This window comes from Zootoca vivipara, chromosome 5, assembly GCF_965207765.1.
Source record: "Zootoca vivipara chromosome 5, rZooViv2.hap1.1, whole genome shotgun sequence".
Lineage (NCBI taxonomy): Eukaryota > Metazoa > Chordata > Lepidosauria > Squamata > Lacertidae > Zootoca > Zootoca vivipara.
The window spans coordinates 96,733,670-96,755,351 of record NC_142588.1 but is presented as its reverse complement, the minus strand read 5'-3'; the positions used below and the strand labels follow the sequence as shown (position 1 = coordinate 96,755,351).

Genomic DNA, 21,682 nt, shown 5'->3' with positions numbered 1-21,682 from the left:
TATGTTGCTGCAATTGATGCCTCTGGTAAGGTTCACAGCCAAAACCAAGTAGTTTGTGGAGGAAGAAGAAGGGTAAAATATAATAATAATAATAATAATAATAATAATAATAATAATAATAATAATTTGTTGTTTTCCAGGAAAAAGATGTCTCAAAGTGTCTTACAAATCCACAAAACACAAAATAAACATGATTATCAATTAAAAACAAATTGATAGAAAAAAATATATTATTATTTATTGAGTTTATATACCACCAGTCTCAGGGCGGTTCACAGAAAAGATCACAACATATACAATCAGAATAAAAACAGCAACTCAATAACACCCCCCCCCTCAAAGAGCCACATTTTAAAAGGGTATAGGATGTCCATCAGGTCAACCCAAGGCCTGGTTAAAAAGGAATGTTTTTGCCTGGTGCCTAAAGGTATATAATGAAGGTGCCAGGCAAATTTCCCTGGGGAGATCATCCCACAGATGGGGAGCCACTGCAGAGAAGGCCCTGTTCTTGTGTTGCCACCTTCCAGAGCTCTCGAGGAGGAGGCATACGAAGGAGGGCCTCGGAAGATGACCTCAGGTCTGGGGAGGTTCATATGGAAAGAGGCGGTCCTCGAGGTATTGTAGTCCCAAGCCATACAGTACACAATACAGTACAAATACAATACAGTAAAACAAATACAAGCACAGGCTGCATGTGATAAAAGAAAGTGCATCTTCGCACAGCTCATAAATTGTGGAACTCGCCCCGACAGGAAGCAACAGTGGCCAGCTTGGATGGGTTTAAAACAGGATTGGGCAAATTCCCAGAGGAGGAAAGGGCTATCGATGGCTAATAGCCACAATGGCTCTGCTCTGACTCCACAGCTGAAAGCAGCAATGCTTCTAAACACCAGTTTCTGGAAATGGCAGCAGGAGGAGAGCGGACTCTCGTGCTCGGATCCTGCTTGCTGTTTTCCCATCAGGGCATCTGGTTGGCTCATTGGACTGATCCAACAGGCTCAGGGCCGTCTCGAGCAGGTCTGGCGCCCTGGCACTGAGGCGTGGAGATCGCTCCGGCGCCCCCGCCCTCGCAGCGTGCAGCACGGTTTCTGCGCGGCTTTGCCATGCAGTGCCCCCCCTGCTGGCCCCGCGCCCTGGCGCCCTGCGCCACCGGGACTGCACCTAGAGCCAGGCCTGAACAGGCTCTTCTGACATTCTTAAGTCTGTGTGTCCAGGTGTCATGCACGACATAGCAAGGTTAAAACACGATTATAAACCCACCTTCCTGAACAGATTTCCCCCCCCCCAAAAAATTAAATTGCATTTCTGCATTTTACACCCACATCCACCAGCAGTGGAACAGAGGCTCACGATTGCCCCAGATGGTGTGTGATGTGTGCAATGGAGCCTGAAACTTTCCCCAAAAGCAGGCAGGCCTTTTCCAAATGGAACATATCCATTATCAAACCAATGTAGGGCTGCTGTCGCCGTTTTTTCTCCTCTGATCTTCTACCCAACCCTCTTCCTGGAGTCTGAACATCGTTTGGAAACCAGGCTGGTCTGTAAGTCATGACAGAAGAGGGGCGGAACCTCCTTTGCATTTTCGGGATGGCTTACAAATCCTGCTTTCATACACAGCGATCGTTTTCAAAGCATTGCCAGCCACCCCGAACCCACAAGGCAAAGCGTGCCCCAAGTCCAGCTAATCAATCACAGTCGGACCCTGCAGTTTCCTGGAAGGAAACGATCCTCTCCGGGTAAGTTAAACAGCACCAAGGCCAATAACATGTGGGTGATCTGAAGCGTAGCTTTTCCAAAAAGCAGGCCCGTATTCTGAGACGCGCCAAGCCCACAGCTTTCCAAGGCTCTCTGCCACACCCTGCCCCTCCAGAAAGTATGTAAACCTTTTTGCCACAAGACTGGGAGAGTCAAATCCAAGTGTTTTGTGGCACCAAAAGACCATGAAGTCAGGCAGCCGCTGGGAACTTTCCATCAGGTTGTCTTAATTATCACAGCTTAGGAACAGATGAAGACCAACGCGCTCAGGACGTAGGCAAAAATTGTTTCCACTCTATTGGAATATTATCTTTAAAAATAGCTGCACGGCAAGGAGCCGAGGGCTTGAGAAATAGTCGACGAAGACAATTTGGGTGGGGTGGGGGAGGTGTACATTGGAGGGCTCTTTATTACTGGGGAGAAGACACAGCTCATATTTCCCAGCTCAGCCCCCTACCCTGGCATCTCCTCTTGAAAGGGCCACAGGTAGATGAGCTGAGATCGGAAAGGTATATGCTTAAGGGCCAGGAGAACAGTTGTCAGTTAACTCCAGATGGGGCTGCCCCTGGGGGTCAGTCTGGAGGCTGCGGCTGGTGCAGAAGGGGTCAGCGAGTTCGTGTGCGTGGTCAAACTACTGCCAACACACAACACCTTGCTTGCAAAATTTGATCTTGCTGCTAATTTGCTAGCGGGTCAACAGAAAAAGGGTCTGGAACACCAAGCCTGACGGGGATCGGATGAGGGAGTTGGGCATCTTTAGCCCGGAGAAGAGAAATCTCAAAGGTGATATGAGAGCTGTATTCAAATATCTAAAGGGCTGTCATATGGAAGACGGAGCAAGCTTGTTTTGTGCTGTTCCGGAGGGCAGGACCTGAACCAAGGGATTCAAATGACAAGGAAAGGGATTCCGGCAAAACATTAGGGAGGACTTTCTGACAGTAAAAGCTGTTCAACAATGGAATGGACTACCTAGGAAAGTGGTGGACTCTCTTTCCTTGGAGGATTTTAATAGGAGGTTGGATAGCCATCTGCTAGAGATTATTTGTCCATGGAGTTTTCTTGGCAGGGATACTGGAGTGGCTTGCCAGTTCCTGCTCCAGGTGGATCACGTTTAGTCAAAACTCTCCACGTTGACCTGTCCATCTTGGGTGGCCCTGCATGGCATAGCTCATAGCTTCTCTGAGTTATTCAAGCCCCTTTGCCACGACAAGGCAGTGATCCATGAAAGGATCCAACAAAGGTCCGTATAGTTCAAGCTATGGTTTTCCCAGTAGTGATGTATGGAAGTGAGAGATGGACCATAAAGAAGGCTGATCGCCGAAGAATTGATGCTTTTGAATTATGGTGCTGGAGGAGACTCTTGAGAGTCCCATGGACTGCAAGAAGATCAAACCTATCCATTCTGAAGGAAATCAGTCCTGAGTGCTCACTGGAAGGACAGATCCTGAAGCTGAGGCTCCAATACTTTGGCCACCTCATGAGAAGAGAAGCCTCCCTGGAAAAGATCCTGATGTTGGAAAAGATGGAAGGCACAAGGAGAAGGGGACGACAGACGATGAGATGGTTGGACAGTGTTCTCGAAGCTACCAACATGAGTCTGACCAAACTGCGGGAGGCAGTGGAAGACAGGAGTGCTTGGCGTGCTCTGCTCCATGGGGTCATGAAGAGTCGGACACGACTAAACGACAACAACAGGGATTATTTAGCTGAGATTCCCGCATTGCAGGGGGTTGGACTGGATGACCCTTGGTATTCCTTCCAGCTCCACAAATATATGGTTCCATCTGTTCTGAGGTACAGACAGAAAGCCAGAGACACACTCTTTCTTGGCCCCAGTCTGAGGCTCTCCAGCCCTGCTCTAACCATTGCACCACACACTGGGTTCCCAATACTGTATGCATTTCCCTTTCTCACTTCATACTACCATGTCTGCAATTACAGCTTTACAATCCCAGCCATGTAAAGTGTGACCCAGACTTGACAATTTCTCCTCCACATGCACATCATCCTTCTGCATCTCTCCTTCTAACACCACGATGTGTGAGAAGATGCACTCTCATAGCTTTTTCCCACTTGCTCCAAACTTTCACATCTCAACCCACAAATGCTTTCATTTTCACAAAGTCCCCTTCTGGTGCTGTCTCCGTCTCGTTCTGTCATCCGTCACATGAAATGTCATGCCAAAAAGACATTAAAAAAAGAAAAAGAAACAAACCATACGCCAGAGAATTCCCACACTCTTTGCAAAAACAAAACACGACTATGCTCAGCAATACTCCTTGTTATTTGATTTTACCTCTGACTCACAAAACCAATGTGTGATATCAGATGATTAGAGAACCTCATGGAGGAAAAGGCTTTTGATGGGTACTGGCTATAATGGATGAGTCTTAAATCTGGTATCGGAGAAAGTACTTATTTACAGAGCTCATAGGGTTCTGTCCTGGGCCTGTTGTTCAACATCTTTATAAACAACTGAAGAAGAGGAGGAGTAGGAGTAGGAGTAGTAGTAGTAGTAGTTTGGATTTGATATCCCACTTTATCACTACCTTAAGGAGTCTCAAAGCGGCTAAGGTTCTCCTTTCCCTTCCTCCCCCACAACAAACACTCTGTGAGGTGAGTGGGGCTGAGAGACTTCAAAGAAGTGTGACTAGCCCAAGGTCACCCAGCAGCTGCATGTGGAGGAGTGGGGAAGCGAACCTGGTTCACCAGATTACGAGTCCATTGATCCTGGGGAAGCTTGTCAAATTTGCAGGTGACACCAAATTGGGAGGCATAGCTAATGCTGCAGAAGACCAAATCAGGATTTAAGATGACCATAACCAGTTGGAGAACTGGGCCCCTGCTAACAAAATGAATTTCAGTAGGGGCAAATGTAAGGTTCTGCACTTTGGCAGGAAGAACCAGCTGCACAAATACCGGTATAAGATGGGAGACATCTGGCGTACATGTGAAAAGGATCTAGGGGTCTTAGTGGACCACAAGCTTAACATGAGTCAACAGGGTGATGCAGCAGCAAAACAAGCTAATGCAATTCTAGGCTGCATCAACAGAAGCATAGTGTCCAGATCAAGGGAATTTATAGTACCACTCTATTCTGCTTTGGTCAGACCACGTCTGGGATACTGTGCCCAGTTCTGGACATCACAATTTAAGAAGGATATGGACAGGCTGGAAGGTGTAGAGGAGGGTGACCAAGATGATCAAGGGTCTGGAAACCAAGCCGAATGAGGAATGGTTGAGGAAACTGGGGGTGTTGAGCCTGGATAAGAGGAGACTGAAAAGAGATGTGATAGCCATCTTTAGAAAGCTAAAGGGCTGTCACACAGAAGATGGAGCAAGCCTGTTTTCTCCTGCTCCAGAGAGCAGGTCCCTAACTAATGGATTCAAGTTAAAAGAAAGGAGATTCCAACCAAACATTTATATCCCACCTATTTCTCCAAGTAGCTCAAGGTGCCGTATATTGTTCCTGTCAGGTAGTTTAGACTGATAGGCAGTGATTGGCCCAAGGTCACCCAGTGAGCTACATTGCCAAGCGGGGATTTGAACCCTGGTCTCCCAGGTCTGGCACTCTAACCCAGGGGTCAGCAAAGTTTTTCAGCCATGGGCCCTTGTAGGGGGCCGGACTATATTTTGAAAAAATAATAGTGAATGAATTCCTATGCCCACAAATTCCTATGCCCACAGTAAGAGCTGTTCGGCAGTGGAATTTGCTGCCAAGGAGTGTGGTGGAGTCTCCTTCTTTGGAGGTCTTTAAGCAGAGGCTTGACAGGCATATGTCAAGAATGCTTTGATGGTGTTTCCTGCTTGGCAGGGGGTTGGACTAGATGGCCCTTGTGGTCTCTTCCAACTCTATGATTCTATGATTCTATGAAATAACCCAGAGATGCATTTTAAATAAATGCACACATTCTACTCATGTAAAAATATGCCGATTCCCGGACTGTCCGCAGGCCAGATTTAGAAGGCGATTGGCCAGGATCCGGCCCCCGGGCCTGAGTTTGCTTACCCATGTTGTAACCACTAGTCCTGCTAGTGGGGAAAGAGCACTGTTGCACTCTGGTCCTGCTTATGGGCTTCTCAGAGGCATCTAGTAGCAGGACTGGATGGGCTATTGCCCCAATCCAGCAAACGTTTCTTACGTTCTCCCTACCAATCTCACTTTAAAGTCTCATTCCTTTTTTCTGGGGATTGTCAGCACAGGCAGAACTAAAGAGCAGGTGAGGTGAAGCTTCTCTCCCAGGCAGACCAGATGCCAAAGATCTTGCAGAAACCCAAAGTCCAATGTTGCAACAATTCTGAACCTTTAGCCAGTTAGAGGCATAGGGCAACGGTCTCCTCCTTGCTTCTACAAACTGTTCCCTGGCATGTTTGCACAAATTGCTTTCCTGGATTAGACCAAGGTTCATCCTGTCCTGACCTAAATGGGCAATGATTGGCTAGATTGGGATGTGAGAAATACACATGGCGGCTGCAAGGCAAGAAAGGATAAAGGAGAAGGTGTTGGAAGGAGCAGGCAGAAATATGATTCCCGGAGCAAGAAACATCCCCTCCTGTAGGGCTGCCAGCTCTTGCATTTGAAACGTCTTCTAGTTCCTGATGATAGGGCTGGGAGAGAACGAGCTGAACCTGCCTAATTCACACTTTCCGAAACAACCATCAAACCAAAATTCAGACCTTTCAGAATTCTGCAGTGCCGTTCCCCATCCCAAATAATGTGTAGAAAATAAATATGGAATCACAACAGGGTACAAGACACCTAACTAATGTAATCAGCTCTAAACTATCTCCAAATTTACTTAATTTTGACTGTGTCAAAATTTGCGCTCTAAAAGCAATGACGAACCTAGACAGCATCTTAAAAAGCAGAGACATCACCTTGCCTACAAAGGTCCGTATAGTTCAAGCTATGGTTTTCCCAGTAGTGATGTATGGAAGCGAGAGCTGGACCATAAAGAAGGCTGATCGCCGAAGAATTGATGCTTTTGAATTATGGTGCTGGAGGAGACTCTTGAGAGTCCCATGGACTGCAAGAAGATCAAACCTATCCATTCTGAAGGAAATCAGCCCTGAGTGCTCACTGGAAGGACAGATCCTGAAGCTGAGGCTCCAAGACTTTGGCCACCTCATGAGAAGGGAAGAATCCTTGGAAAAGACCTTGATGTTGGGAAAGATGGAGGGCACTAGGAGAAGGGGACGACAGAGGACGAGATGGTTGGACAGTGTTCTCGAAGCTACGAACATGAGTTTGACCAAATTACGGGAGGCAGTGCAAGGCAGGAGTGCCTGGTGTGCTATGGTCCATGGGGTCACGAAGAGTCGGACACGACTAAACGACTAAACAACAACAAATGTGCACGGACTGTTTCTTGGGGATATATGGGGATTTGTGTGTGTGTTGGGTGCCTTTTTAGAAACTGAAATATAAAGTTAAGATTTTAAATAAATAATAATAATAATTACAGGTAGGTAGCCGTGTTGGTCTGAGTCGAAACAAAATAAAAAAATTCCTTCAGTAGCACCTTAAAGACCAAGTAAGTTTTTATTTTGGTATGAGCTTTCGTGTGCATGCACGCTTCATCAGAACTTTTGACTTTATTATTATTATTATTATTATTATTATTATTATTATTATTATTATTATTATTACCCTGCCCATCTGGCTAGGTTTCCCCAGCCACTCTGGGCGGCTTAAAGCACATGGCAGCATTTTAAAACGTCCCCAACCTCAAAGTGATGCAGCAATCTCTTTGGGTTCTGTACAGTCACAAAGCGTATTGTAAATAAAAAGTTAAGTAGCTGGTTGCAGCCACAGCAGAGTGAGGACAAAGCACCCCTTGTTGGCTGGGTCCTCCCCCCTCTCCCCTGAAGCCCTTTAAAAAGAAAGCAATGGGGATTTCCTGAGACAAATGCAGAGGGGGCCAGTCTTCCGCCTGCTCTCCTGGCATCCCGGGTGCAAATTCTTTCTCTTTCTGGCTTGGTGCCATCGTCTGCCCCCCCACCCCCCCACCAGTGTCCCTATATTAGTCCAATGCCTTCCCAGTGCTTAGAGACTCCACTCCCTCTAAGGTCTGGTCTGGACGGGGTAACCTCTCCCAGACAGGGACCCTTATCTGCATTTCTAATGGAATGATTTGAATATGAATATGTCCTTTCCCTTTGGGGTGGGGGTGGGGGGTCGTGAGAGAGGCGAGGGAGGCCCCTTTCATTCCAGAAATGCGAGCACCTCACACTCTCTCATGGCAAACAAGGGAGATTAGATGGGTGGGTCTCCGAGCGGTCCTCCTTCAGAGAAAAGGGATATCAAGTTTGTTTCGTAGTATTTCATTGCATTTATTGTTTATTATTTCACTGCATTTCTGTCTAAGTTTTTTCTCCAGGGAGCTGAAGGTGGTTCTCTCCCTCTTCGTTTAATTAATCCCTACAAGAACCCTCTCAGGGTGAGAGGCAGCGACTAGTCTCCAAGGTCACCCAGTGGGCTTCATGGCCAGCGGGGGATTTGAACCCTGGTCTCTCCAGGTCCAATACCCTAACCACTACACCACACTGGATCTCCAAGCTGAGAATCTAAAGACTCCAAGGTAACCTTCCACAACTGGGTGTGACCACCGGGTGTTCGGTGATCTACAACCTCCACCAGTCGCAGACCACAAGCTGGTTGGGGCTGACAAGACTTGTGAGCATAAGAACATAGAATCATAGAGTTGGAAGAGACCACAAGGGCCATCCAGTCCAACCCCCTGCCGAGCAGGAAACACCATCAAAGCATTCTTGACATATGCCTGTCAAGCCTCTGCTTAAAGACCTCCAAAGAAGGAGACTCCACCACACTCCTTGGCAGCAAATTCCACTGCCGAACAGCTCTTACTGTCAGGAAGTTCTTCCTAATGTTTAGGTGGAATCTTCTTTCTTGAAGTTTGAATCCATTGCTCCGTGTCCGCTTCTCTGGAGCAGCAGAAAACAATCTTTCTCCCTCCTCCATATGACATTCTTTCATATATTTGAACATGGCTATCATATCACCCCTCAACCTTCTCTTCTCCAACATAGGGTGGGGCTTGCTGGATCAGGCCAATGACCCATTGACTCCAACATCCTGTTCTCACGGTGACCAGCCAGATGCCTGTGGGAAACCAACAAGCAGAATTCGAACACAAGAGCAGCTCTCCCCTCCAGCAACTGAGATTCAGAAGCATGGCTGTCTCTGACCAGGAAGGCAGAGCATAGCCATAATATCTAGTTGCCACCAATAACTCTCTCCTCCACGAATTTGTTTGGTCCTCTTTTAAAGCCATTCAAGTTGTGGACATCACTGCCTCCTGTGGGAGGGAGTTCCATAGTTTAACTAGCCACTGCTTGAAGTACTTACTGTTCCCTGTCCTAAAATGTCTAATAATAATAATAATAATAATAATAATAATAATAATAATAATAATATTTATACCCCGTCCATCTGGCTGGATTTCCTCAGCCACTCTGGGAGGCTCTCAACAGAAAACTAAAAGCACAATAAAACTTCAAACATTAAAAACTTCCCTGAAGGATTGCCTTCAAATGCCTTCTAAAAGTCAGATAGTTGTTTATTTCCTTGACATCTGACGGGAGGGCCTTCCACAGGGCGGGCGCCACCACCAAGAAGGCCCAACATTCAGCTTGGATTGGATATGCATCAATTCTAGTATCAGGAGAGGAGAGAAATCTTTCCTCCGGATACTTTCCCCATGCCATGCATAACTTTTATAAACTTCCATGCTGTTGCCTCTTACTCGCTTTTTCTTGAAACTAAAAAGTTTGGCCCCCAATTGCACAAGGCTTTCCCTAAATCCTTATTGGCAGGCTGTGGCACCATCATGTGGGATAGTTTTAATTTCTCTCCTTCTCCTGCCCTCACTGCCCTTTTAAGAATTGTTTCACAGGACACAGAACACTGCAAAGTCCAGGATAGAGACCTCAGGATAGAGACCTCAGGGGTAGCAAGTGTGTGAGAAGCTACAATAGGATGCTCCCAGCTTGGGAGCTTACCGTGGGATTTTTGCTGCTCGTGCCTCAGAATGGCCCACTTGCAGAGTTAAGCCCCCTGGGGTTCATTGCCCCCCCAATCCCTTCAATGCTCTTGCCCCTCTATAGCAATGTGTCTTCTGGGTGGTGAGAAAATGGGGAGCAAGGGCAGGAAGGCAACAGGGAGATTAAACAGAAGCTTCTCTTCATTCCTAATAATTAGAAACATTCTTTTTTTCCCAAAAGAAAAAGGGAAAATTATGTGCAAGTAGCAACCCACATTCATTTGCTGGTGGGTTTGTTCGTTTGGGTAATATATTATCCTCTGTCAAGTTTCACTTCATTTGGTCATGTTGAATAATCTCTTGTATTTCTCTCTCTCTCAAACAGGGTGCTGTATTCAAACACGACTCTCGTATGTCATTCATGTACCACGCTTATTGTACACAGGAAATATTCACGGACACAGCTAAGCATCTGGCAAGCACTTTGCGAATGTGGATTGCTACCTTCTTTTTACCCTTAGCATAAATACCCCAAGTCCTTCATGCAGACCACTTTTTAAAAAAAACAAACCAAAAACTTCTGAGTTAGAATTTTCATAGACGTTCCACAATCTCTCGGCAGCTGAGCTGATGGTTGGACAGAGCTCATGTCCATCAACTGAAGCAGAGCTCCTACAGCCAATAGAGTGCCAAGGGTTTTTAAAGACCGCAGCAGGTATTTCAATCCAGAGGCGTAGGAAGCTCAAGTGGTACCCAGTGCGGGAAATTTATTGTCAAGCCCCCCCCCCAATTGTTTTTTTCTTTTGCCTGCAAAAATGGTTTTATGTTATTTCATATTTTCTTACACAGTAATAATAATAATAATAATAATAATAATAATAATAATCAACTTTTATTTATATCTCGCCCTCCCCGGCCGAAGCCGGGCTCAGGGAGGCTAACATCAGATACATAACATTGGTATAAAATCAAACAATAATTAAATTGCCTCCTAAAAACATGTCAAAATCAAATTAAAGTCTAATTAGACGGCTTTCCTCAGGGTTAGGGTTGGGAATAGGAAGTGCTCCACTGAATTGAAATTTCAGCTTTCACGACAGAGGAAAACGGCCAAGTAAACAGCTATTTTCGTGGAGGAGGGTCAAGATATTAACTGATATGCATGAAATTTCATATATAGCTATATAATCCCTAGTGTAGTAAGATAAGACCTTTGGAGCAGGCATTTTATATAAAAAAAGTTTTTTTATGAACTGCCCTAGTAGGGCAGTAATTGTTCCATGATAATTTGTCACCCCCCTCCATGATGGAACCTGGTGCGGACCGCCCCCCTTCCCCCCGCCCCCCTTCCTATGCCCCTGTTTCTATTAGGATTTTTCAGTCATATTTACTTGCTCACAAGGGACAAATGGACAAAAGCACACCACCACCCCCGGCCGCAAACTGATAAGGTCTAAGGTTTAATTTGAAACAACACTCATTTCTCCATGGCCTAGTAAGTACTTGAATAATGTCTCTGGCTTTGATTTCACAATATAGATAGAAGGGTCAGGTAGGAAGACAGATGGCAAGATCCCTTGTGGATGCAGAGTGCAGTCAAGCAAGTTGTTTGACATAGGAGAAAGAAAGTAAGAAAGGAAGGAAGGAAGGAAGGAAGGAAGGAAGGAAGGAAGGAAGGAAGGAAGGAAGGAAGGAAGGAAGGGTCTTCTTGAAGCACATAGTTTAACAATGGAACTCACTCCCATGGTGATGCCCTATTAAGAAAAGTTACAGTGCGATAGCTCAGTCGGTAGAGCATGAGACTCTTAATCTCCAGGTCATGGGTTCAAGCCCCACATTAGGTGAAAAGATTCTTGGTTTCCAAAGGGTTGGACTAGATGACCCACGTGGTCCCTTCCAAGTCTACAATTCTATTACTCTTTGAGTTACTTTTTAGTTTAGGGGGGAAATGAGTGAGAGGAAACAGGATAGAGGTTTATAACGCATGGTGTGGTGAAATGGATAGTCCTCCCCACCAAAAACATATTAGGACTCAGGGTCATCCAGTGATGCTGAATATTCTGAGATTCAGGACAGATTAAATAAAGGGCTTCATCACACAGCTCATGATTAAATTGTGGGATTCCCTGCCATCAGACGTGGCAATGGCTACCAAAGTGATGGCTTTAAGAATGTAACAGGAGCCTCCTGGATGAGGCCAAGGGCCCCTCTAGTCCAGCATCCTGTTCTCAAGGCGGCCAACTAGGAGGATAAAGGCTACCCATGGCTATTAGTCATGATGGCCAAATGCCACCTCCAAGCGCAGAGGCCTTTGAATACCAGCCCTTGGGAAAGAACTGTGAGAGATAGGCCTTCGGTCCAATTCAGTAGATTCCTGCATCACAGGGGGGTTGGGCTAGCTGACCCTTTGGGTCCCTTCCAACTCTACAGTTCTGTGATTCTATGTTCTTAACTAAAGGATGCGCTCAACTCTTCCCCTGAAGACAATGTGAATGAAAATGCCGACAACCGCTAGGATTCTGGTAGCGCAGAGTTGGAAAGACGACAAGGTCCCCTGCCAGGGGGGAATGGCAGAACAAATAGCTGGACCATGCAGAAATGGCAACAATGAGCAGGAAAACCAGAAATCGGGAAGATCAAAACTTTCATAAAGATTGGGAGAAATTTATATTATATTTGAAGGACCACTGTAAACACTTGAACACTTTAGCAGGTTTAAAAGAACTCTAGTAAGTCGTGCTATGGTCCATGGGGTCACGAAGAGTCGGACACGACTAAACGACTAAACAACAACAACAAGGTAACAAAGACTTTGGACAAAATTGATATCTGGAAAAACTGGAGTGACATATGATATGCAGTAGAAAAGGGTAAATAAAGAATATGATATGCAGTAGAAAAGGGTAAATAAAGAATCCATGGAGGGGTGGAGGGAAGTCAAAAAATTCAGAGGAATCTTGTTTAATTTTTATTATTATTTTTTGAGTGGGAATGTAAATATTAATTTGTAAAATCCAATATTTTTTTATATAAAAAAAGAAAAAGAAAATGCCGAACTTTTGCTGGATCAGGACCTTTGCATTTCGGTTTCCTGCTGTTTCACATTGATTTCAGCCACCCATCCTCACAGCGGCGATCCCCCCTCAGTCCTCCAGCATTGCCACAAATATCTTGGCCGCCTGCCTGCTCTCTTGACACTACATTTCCGAGAATGCTTTCACTCCTGCAAATGGAATTTTGCTGCTTTAATGAGGAGTTTATATATACGTTGCAAGGGATGGATTATATCCTCCCCTCATCAACCCAATTAGCGCATTCCAGGCCAGGCCAGGGAGAGGTTGACGGCCTCGGCAGTTGACTGCCTGCCGCAGGGGTAGCAATGAAGGACACTGGCATCGAGAGGCTTCCCATGACATTGTAGGAACCACTTTTGAAAACAGATCCTTACACTGTTTCCTTGCATTCCAGCTGGGAATGGAGGAGAAATCGAATTATCTCTGAAGTGAAAGGCGGACCTACCCGATTCACACTACCCGAAGCAATACAGGGGCCAAAATGCAGTCACTGAATTTTGCGATGCCATTCTCCTGCCAACTAACATGCATTTACTAGGACAAAGTGGGTATGAAATGCACATACATGTGAAAATAACAGCAAAAAATGCACCATATCAGGGGAAATTGCTTGCAAAAGTGTAGGCAAAATTTCATAGCAATGCGAAATTAGGGAAAAGTTGCTGGCGAATTTTCATGAGTCCCTTTGTAAAAAATCTCAAACTGGTGTGGAAATATTTGGAGCTAAATTCAAGACTGGAAAAATGAGAAACTAAAGATTGACAGATTCACCCACCCCAAAACCTCTGCTACCTTGCGGGATATCCGGGAGAAGAAAAGGCTACACAAATCTGGAGAGCACCTTGTACGCCTCCTTCCGGCAACTCTTGCAGCCCAGGACCTCCACACACACTGCCCAGGATTGCACCCTGTCCAGGTGCTGCTAATGCAATGGTTTGACTTCACCCCCAGAGGTGTACTCCATTGCTTCTTGAGACAGACAGATGCCAACCACAACAGCAATGCAGTCTGGAGTTAGGATGTGAGACGCTGGCCGCCAGGTGTCCTGGAGCTCAGATCTTGGGAGACACAGGCAGAGGATACTTTGAGCGTGGATCCTGGCAGGATCAGGTACCCACAGTGGCTGCCCATCGGGACTAGCAGGGTGGAAAGCAGGGAGCCCAGACTGTGGGTGGAGACAGAAGTGGTGGCAGGCAGAGGCAAACTCTGGTTTTGACTTCATCCTCCTCCTCCTCCTCCCTGCTCTACAAAGCAAAACTGTTATGTGCTGAGCTGAATCCTAGAACAATAGGATTCAGAATGCAGTAGTCTGATTGGTCCGCAGGAGCCACCCAATCCAGCTGCAGGTGGAAGTGAACCAGTGACCTGATTGGCCTGCAGGAGCAGCCAATCAGGCTCCTGGATGAAGTGAATCTGCCCCCTGGTTGGCCTACAGGAGCAGCCTGGAATTAGCCAATCACGCGGGGCCCATTGTGTAAATAATGTATATATAGCAGATGTTTTGTGGAAAGCTTCATTCATTGCTACTACGAGCTGAATAAAGAGCATGAAATTCACACTTGACTCCGAGTATATTTCAAATACATTGAGACTAAGGAGGAGGAAGACGCTTAACAGGAAAGGTTGTTCCCTGGACTGTTTACAAGGAGGAAGTGTTGGACGTAATCCACTAGAGCAGTCAAGGACAACATTACCTGTTTTGCTAGAGTGGTCATGGAAGGGATGTTGGTCCAGCCAGTTGAACTTCCTGTTACACCTGGTCCAGAGCATCCTTCTTTTGCGTGTGGCTAGTAAGTAGGCCTGACCTTTCCAGGGGTCTTACTAGGGGTCTTACTAGGAATAATAGAACACATCTCAAGCCAGATTGAATTGCTTCTTTTCTTAAGAGACTCACACGAGTCTGCAACCAGCTTCCTGCTGTGTAATAAGGGAATGCACTCTGCTAAGTGAAGAAACTTGCTAACGCAAGTTATGAAGGATAATATTAATCAATAGATCCTCTCCTGTTAACCACAACATTCCCACAGGAGGGCAGGCAGGTCAGGGCTGGTTGACGGCAGGCATTCATGATCCATTCATCCCAATGGATCAGCCTCCGCTGGCAGCTCGAGTGAAGCTACAACTCTTTGATTCTGTGACTTCTCATTCCCAGAGTACTCAGGCTGGCCCAGCTATGAGGAGAAACATTGGCACGGCTGCTTTCAATCCGGTTTCCAAGAGAAACAGCCATTGTTTGAGAGGGCTGCTTGTTTCTGCAACGCATTTCTCTCTCTCTCTCTCTCTCTCCAGCTAGTGCTTGATGCTCCTCCTCAGGGACGGATCTTCTCTAGTGAACATGTCGACATAATGACCCCAGAGGGGAATCCCGCCAAACAAGCAGCCAAGATTTAATTACCAGCCGGCTCTCGGGATGTAAATGATCTATGAAAAAGTATACAGTCCTCAGCGGAGGCAGCACACATTACCCAGGCCGCGTGACCCCTCTGTTTAGTTTACTGTCAGAGGTCTGTCCTGGGTTCTTTGGGGAAGGGGGATGGCTGGCGAGGTGGCTGGGAGGAGGAGAAGGCACAGGGCTCGGAGGAGAAATGGTTCTCTGATGCATAAGGGCAGGCAGGGACTCACAAACTCATTGAGCCATAGAATTGTAGAGCTGCGTGGGACTCTGAGGGTCATCTAGTCCAACCCCCTGCAATGCAGGAATCTCAGCTAAAGAATCCATGACAGATGGCCATCCGACCTCTGCTTTAAAAACCTTCAAGGAAGGGTAGTCCGCCATCTCTCGAGGGAGACCATTCCACTGTCAAACAGCTCTTACTGTCAGAAACTTATTTCTGGTGTTTAGTCGGAATCTCCTCCCCCCTGCCCACCCCAAAAAAATTCAGTCCATTGAGAGTATCTGCTACTTGCCAGGGTCAAAGCTAAGCATCTCTTGCCTTTAAGCCACGGATATTCAGAGATATATTGCTCCTGGGCATGGAGGTTCCATTTAGCCATGATTCTGTGAGGAGTTAAATACGTAGGTCTCACCAGTGTTTGGGAACAAAACTGTCAGTAAGACACCTGCTGTGTGGTTTAAAACCAGGCTCCCAAAGGACAGGCCTTCAAACAGAGGACCGTCCTCTACAAAATAGGGCACATGGCCACTCTATTACGCCCCCCTTTACTTCTGTGTGTAGCTCAAGCTGCAGTTTCTTGGCTCCTGTGCATGCACAGAGAGCAGATTGCTTCTGGACAACCTATTTATTAGGGAATTCATCCTGATTGGTTGAAGCTGAATGTTGGAAGATTTGGAACACAGCACACAGTTAAACTATGGGACTCCCTCCTGCAGGAGGCAGTGATTGTCACCAACCTCGATGGCTCTGAAAGAGGAATAGGCACATTCATGCACAGTCGAGGCAGTAATGCTTTTAAACACCACTGGCTGGAAACCATGAGATGTGAGAGGGCTCTTGGGCTTGGATCCTGCTCATTGGCTGGTCACAGGACAAGAACTAGACTAGATGAGCCACTGGCCTGATCCAGCAGGCTCTCCTTATGTTCTTATCCCACACTTTCCCGTCACTTTCGTTACCACAAAAACTCGGATATTTCGGGATGTGCAAGAGTGACAAAGCTACTCTAATTGTGCAATCTTAATTCGCTGGTATGTGCCTGAATCCCAACCACAAAATAGCAACTGTCTGGAAGCAGCCTAGGAGCATAGCTGCCAAGTCTCCCGTATTCCCCGGGAAACCCCCGTTTTTCCAGCTGCCCCCAGCCGAAAAAACGGATTTTTTTTGTTTTTCCCCGGTTTATTCTGGCGCGACGGCCATTTTGGAACTGGGCGGAGCATGCTCAGAAGCGACCTTTGATGCTGCTTTGCCCAGTTCCAAAATGGCTGCAGCGCGACTTCTGGTGCGGCGGCCATTTTGGAACAGGGCAGAGCAGCACCAAAAGTCGCTTCTGAGCATGCTCCGCCCAGTTCCAAAATGGCGGCAGCGCTATTTCCGGTCTGCTACTTTGGGTCCAGTCCCTTATTTCTCAGGCCGGAACTTGGCAGGTATGCCTAGGAGTGCACTGCCTTTAGGTGCAGGAGGGAAAGGTACACTCGCTCTCAGTGTTTCCTCCCATCTGAAGAAGTGTGCATGCACACGAAAGCTCATACCAATGACAAACTCTCTAAGGTGCTGCTGGAAGGAATTTTTTTATTTTGTTCCTCCCATCAAAACATTCAAGGATGCTACGTTTTCTACCCAGGGAGACAGAAATCTGCATTGCTGCCTCTAACTGTGGAAGCAGAACATAGCCATCCTAGCTAGTAGCCGCTTATATTTTTCTCCTTCTCCATGAATGTGTTCAATCCTGTCCTAAATCTTCCACCTTCCACTTTCTCTATGCTGTGTATAATTTTACAAACGTCTATCGTGTCTCTTCTAACTCACCTTTTCTCTAAACTAAAAAGTGCCCAACAGAAACAGAATTGCTGCAGAGGACATCAGCCTTCATTTAACAAATAAGTTTCTAGCTCTCATGAATGGAAACCGCATTGTATTTCCAGTGGTGATGCAGGGGGGGAAAGAGGGTCCGCGCCTTATAAAGATGGTTGACTTTCTCTGTGAGCAAAGCATGCAGATATATTTCCATTTGCAAGGCATAAAACGAAGCTGTTCTTTGGGGAGAGTTAGAGATCCCAGACATATTTTTTCATTTTTACATTTAAGTGCAGGGCTACAGATGGCCCGGGCCACACCCCACAGAACAGCCTGCTGGGCTGGCAGAATAGCTGCAAAATTAGAAAAACATGGAGGATTAACTATGGTGCTGTTGGGAATGAGTAAAAACAAACCCCCTATCTGTGACGGCAGTTTCCAAACTGCACGGGTTCCGCAAAGAAATGTGCAGGAAGCAAGCAGTGGCGAATGCTCAGGCCCCCTGTGGCAGCTGCAACAAAGCCTTGGCCAAAGACATGCTGATCTTGTGGCATTTGAGGAGCTGCCAGGAGCCACAGAAACAGGGGACGGCTCAGCTCTTCCACAGTCAAGCGTGTCCTCAGGCTGCTTCCCTGGAACACAGAGGGCCAGCTCAAGATGTTCTTTTCTCCTTGCACCAAAACGAACCTCGCTTCTCTGATTCATAGAATCATAGAATCATAGAGTTGGAAGAGACCACAAGGGCCATCCAGTCCAACCCCCTGCCAAGCAGGAAACACCATCAAAGCATTCCTGACAGATGGCTGTCAAGCCTCTGCTTAAAGACCTCCAAAGAAAAAGACTCCACCACACTCCTTGGCAGCAAATTCCACTGCCGAACAGTTCTTACTGTCAGGAAGTTCTTCCTAATGTTGAGGTGGAATCTTCTTTCTTGAAGTTTGAATCCATTGCTTCGTGTCCGCTTCTCTGGAGCAGCAGAAAACAATCTTTCTCCCTCCTCCATATGACATCCTTTCATATATTTGAACATGGCTATCATATCACCCCTTAACCTTCTCTTCTCCAGGCTAAACATACCCAGCTCCCAAAGCCGTTCCTCATAAGGCATTGTTTCCAGGTCTTTGACCATTTTGGTTGCCCTCCTCTGGACACGTTCCAGCTTGTCAGTATCCTGTCAGCTTGTCATGAACCAAATATGACGCTCCTTGTTGCCGCTCCTTAAATCAGAGGCGGTGAGCCTTCTTCAGCCTGAGGAATGCTTTCCCTTTCCAGGGACTTGTGCTAGTGGTGGGCGGGGCCAGAAGCAAAAGTAGGCGGAGCAACACTTTCCCCCTTCTCTTAAGACGTCCTCTCCAACGGAAGGCTAAAATCCTCACGTGAGCACCTTCTCTCCATCCCCTCAACATCAGAGGCATAGATGGTGGTCACACGACACAGGGCTTTTTCTGTGGCTGCTCCCAGATGGTGGGATTCCCTCTCAAGAGAGACTAGCCTGGCTCCCTCCCTGTTATCCTTCTGTCAGCAGGCTGAGACTTCCCTGTCCAGACGGGCCTTTGGAAGCTGAGGTGTAGACAATGCTATTCACCACCAGGCCGCTGTCAGGGCAAATCATATTTTAATTGCCGGTTCTAAATGTGTTCTGGTGTATTTTCATTATTGTTTCCAATGGGTTTGTTTTTTCAACTTTGTATTTTATGAAGTTTTAAAATGTTGAATCCCAACTTGGGAAGGAAGGCAGGATATAAAGAGATTTAATTCTTTTAAAAGGGAAAGGGAAAGGACCCCAGACAGTTAAGTCCAGTCGCAGATGGCTCTGGGGTTGCGGCGCTCATCTCGCTTTACTGGATGAGGGAGCCGGCGTTTGTCCGCAGACAGTTTTTCCGGGTCATGTGACCAGCATGACTAAGCTGCTTCTGGTGCAACAGAACACTGAAACCAGAGCAGCGCATGGAAACGCCATTTACCTTCCTGCCGGAGCAGTACCTATTAATCTACCTGCACTTTTTGGCTTGCTTTTGAACTGCTAGGTGGGCAGGAGCTGGGACAGAGCAACAGGAGCCCACCCCGTCACGGGGATTCGAACCGCCATCCTTCTGAACCCCCTTTTGCAGCTTTAGCTGCAAAACCACCCCTCTGCACTTGCCACAATTCTCTGAAAAACACGGCATTCTGCTAATGCAAACCACCGCGTAACATTATTCCTACATTGCATGGGGCTGGACTAGATGACCCTTGGGCCCTTTCCAACTCTACAATTCTATGATTCTTTGATTAAATGTAGATATTATACAGTTTGATCCCCAATGTGGTCCTATTGCCTGGGTTCCATCATGACAGCTGCCTATGCCTGTGTTTGCATGCATGTGCAAGGAACAGATCACGTCATGTACAGCCCACAAAATACTTTGGTGTTTGAAAAGGCGCTGCGCGTACTTTTCAGTTATTTGCAAGTCACCATCGAAACAGCTGCATGGATTCCCCCTTCCTCAGCCCACAAGCACTTGGCAAAAAAGAATTTTACATTTCCTCAACTGATGGATGGCAGCAAGACTCTGCATATCAACCTGATGGCAGTTATTTAGCAACCTACATGGGACCTGAGTTTCTCCATGGAACCTCCCACCCAGAAATGTTGGTCATACCTGTGATAGGTCTGAATCATGCACAGTGATATCGATGGAGATAACTCATCTCCCCATCCTGGGCAGGTTCCAACATTTTCTTCCTTACACCTCCTCCCCATTAAAAACAAACAACCGGCAGCAGCAATACCAAACGATCTACAGTATTTATATTCATGCATTATTATTATTTTTTGCCATAAGGCTCTGAACCTTGTATTCGGAGAAGACGCAGAAGAAGAAAAGGACAAGAAGCAGGAAGCGCAAGCAGCTGTTACAAGGAGAAACAAGGCCAGAGAAAATCAAAGCAGGACTCTCCCCCCCCCCTGTTTTTAATTATTTTGGGAAGCAGAGCTTCAAGCAGGTGGAATCACACAGACATCTGCAAGGCAGTAGTCGCTAGCATCTCACCCTCTGGTGCTCCTGACAATGTTTTCCAAACTTTTTAACACTTTGTAAACTCCTCCTCCCTTTTGATTTTCATCCAAGGAGCCCTGGAAACCTCTCGTGGGATCCTTGAAATCCAGGCCACAGAATACATCAGCGATCCCAAACCGACGTCCTCCAGATTGTTTGGACTGCAGGAGGCGCTCTCTTGAACATAAGGACATAGAAAAGGGCCAAGAGCCCATCTATTTTTCTCACAGAGGCCAACCAGATGCCTGTTATGGGGAACCAGTGAGCAGAGCAGGAGCACAAGAGCCCTCTCCGCTCCTCTGGTTTCCAGCAACTGGTATTCAGAAGCATTGGTGCAGAAGTATTGGCGCCTCCAACTGTGGGAGCAGAGCATGGCCACAATAGCCCTTTCCTCCATGAATTTGTCTCATCCTCTTTTAAAGCCATCCAAACTGGTGGCTATCCCTGCCTCCTGTGGCAGGGAGTTCCACAGCTTAACCATGAACTCCATGAATAAGCCCTTTCTCTTATCTGCACTACTCATGGGCTTCTGGGGAGGGGGGGACATCTCCCCAGCTGGAAACAGGATACTGGGGCCAGAGGGATCCTTGGCCCCATCCAGTTGGGCTGCTCCTTATGTTCTCAACGTCACTTAGCAGCCGCCATGGAACGGCGCGCTTAAATCCCAAACCGCTGCAAGCAATTATTACGCCCGACAGCGTTGTGCAAGGGAGTGAGCTGGCGTGAACGGAGATTCCAGAGATGTTCTATTATCCTGGATGAGCCAGAACGATGACAGAATGTGTTTTAAATGGAATGAAGGAAAACAAATGTCATATAAATAGGAACGGAGAGAGGATGTAGAGGGCAAAGGTCCTTATCCCTAGCTTCAGACACACACTCGCTTTTTCTCTCTCTGTCGGGGCATGTGAGCGGGGATGGCTCCAGGTTTGGGCAAGTCACCCTCCCTGCCCCCTGCCCCCCACTGAGTCTCCTTAGGGGATGGGGAACTGGTTCCATATCAGGGGCCAACGGTCTCTTGGTGGTCCCTGACACTTTTTATGTGTTGTTGTTAAATGGGTATGCCACCCTATATCTGCAGGCCTCAGGATACAACTTACAAATTACACAAAATACATAATCAAAATAAAATCAGGAACCATCCAATAACCCCCTCAAACACAAACCTGCAGGAAAATGACTTGGATGATGGGCTTGAGGGCATCCTGAGCAAGTTTGCAGATGACACCAAATTGGGAGGGGTGGCTAATACCCCAGAGGACAGGATCACACTTCAAAAGGACCTTAACAGATTAGACAACTGGGCCCAAAGCAAACAAGATGAATTTTAACAAGGAGAAATGTAAGGTACTACACTTGGGCAAAAAAAAAAGGAAAGGCACAAATACAGGATGGGTGAC

The 21,682-nt window shown here is 46.7% G+C and overlaps 1 protein-coding gene across 2 annotated transcripts in view; it reads right to left on the bottom strand.

The window, feature by feature from the left end:
• The window catches only part of MASP1 (MBL associated serine protease 1), a 90,041-nt gene that overhangs the window by 53,451 nt on the left and 14,908 nt on the right, over positions 1-21,682 (bottom strand). The window lies entirely within an intron of this gene.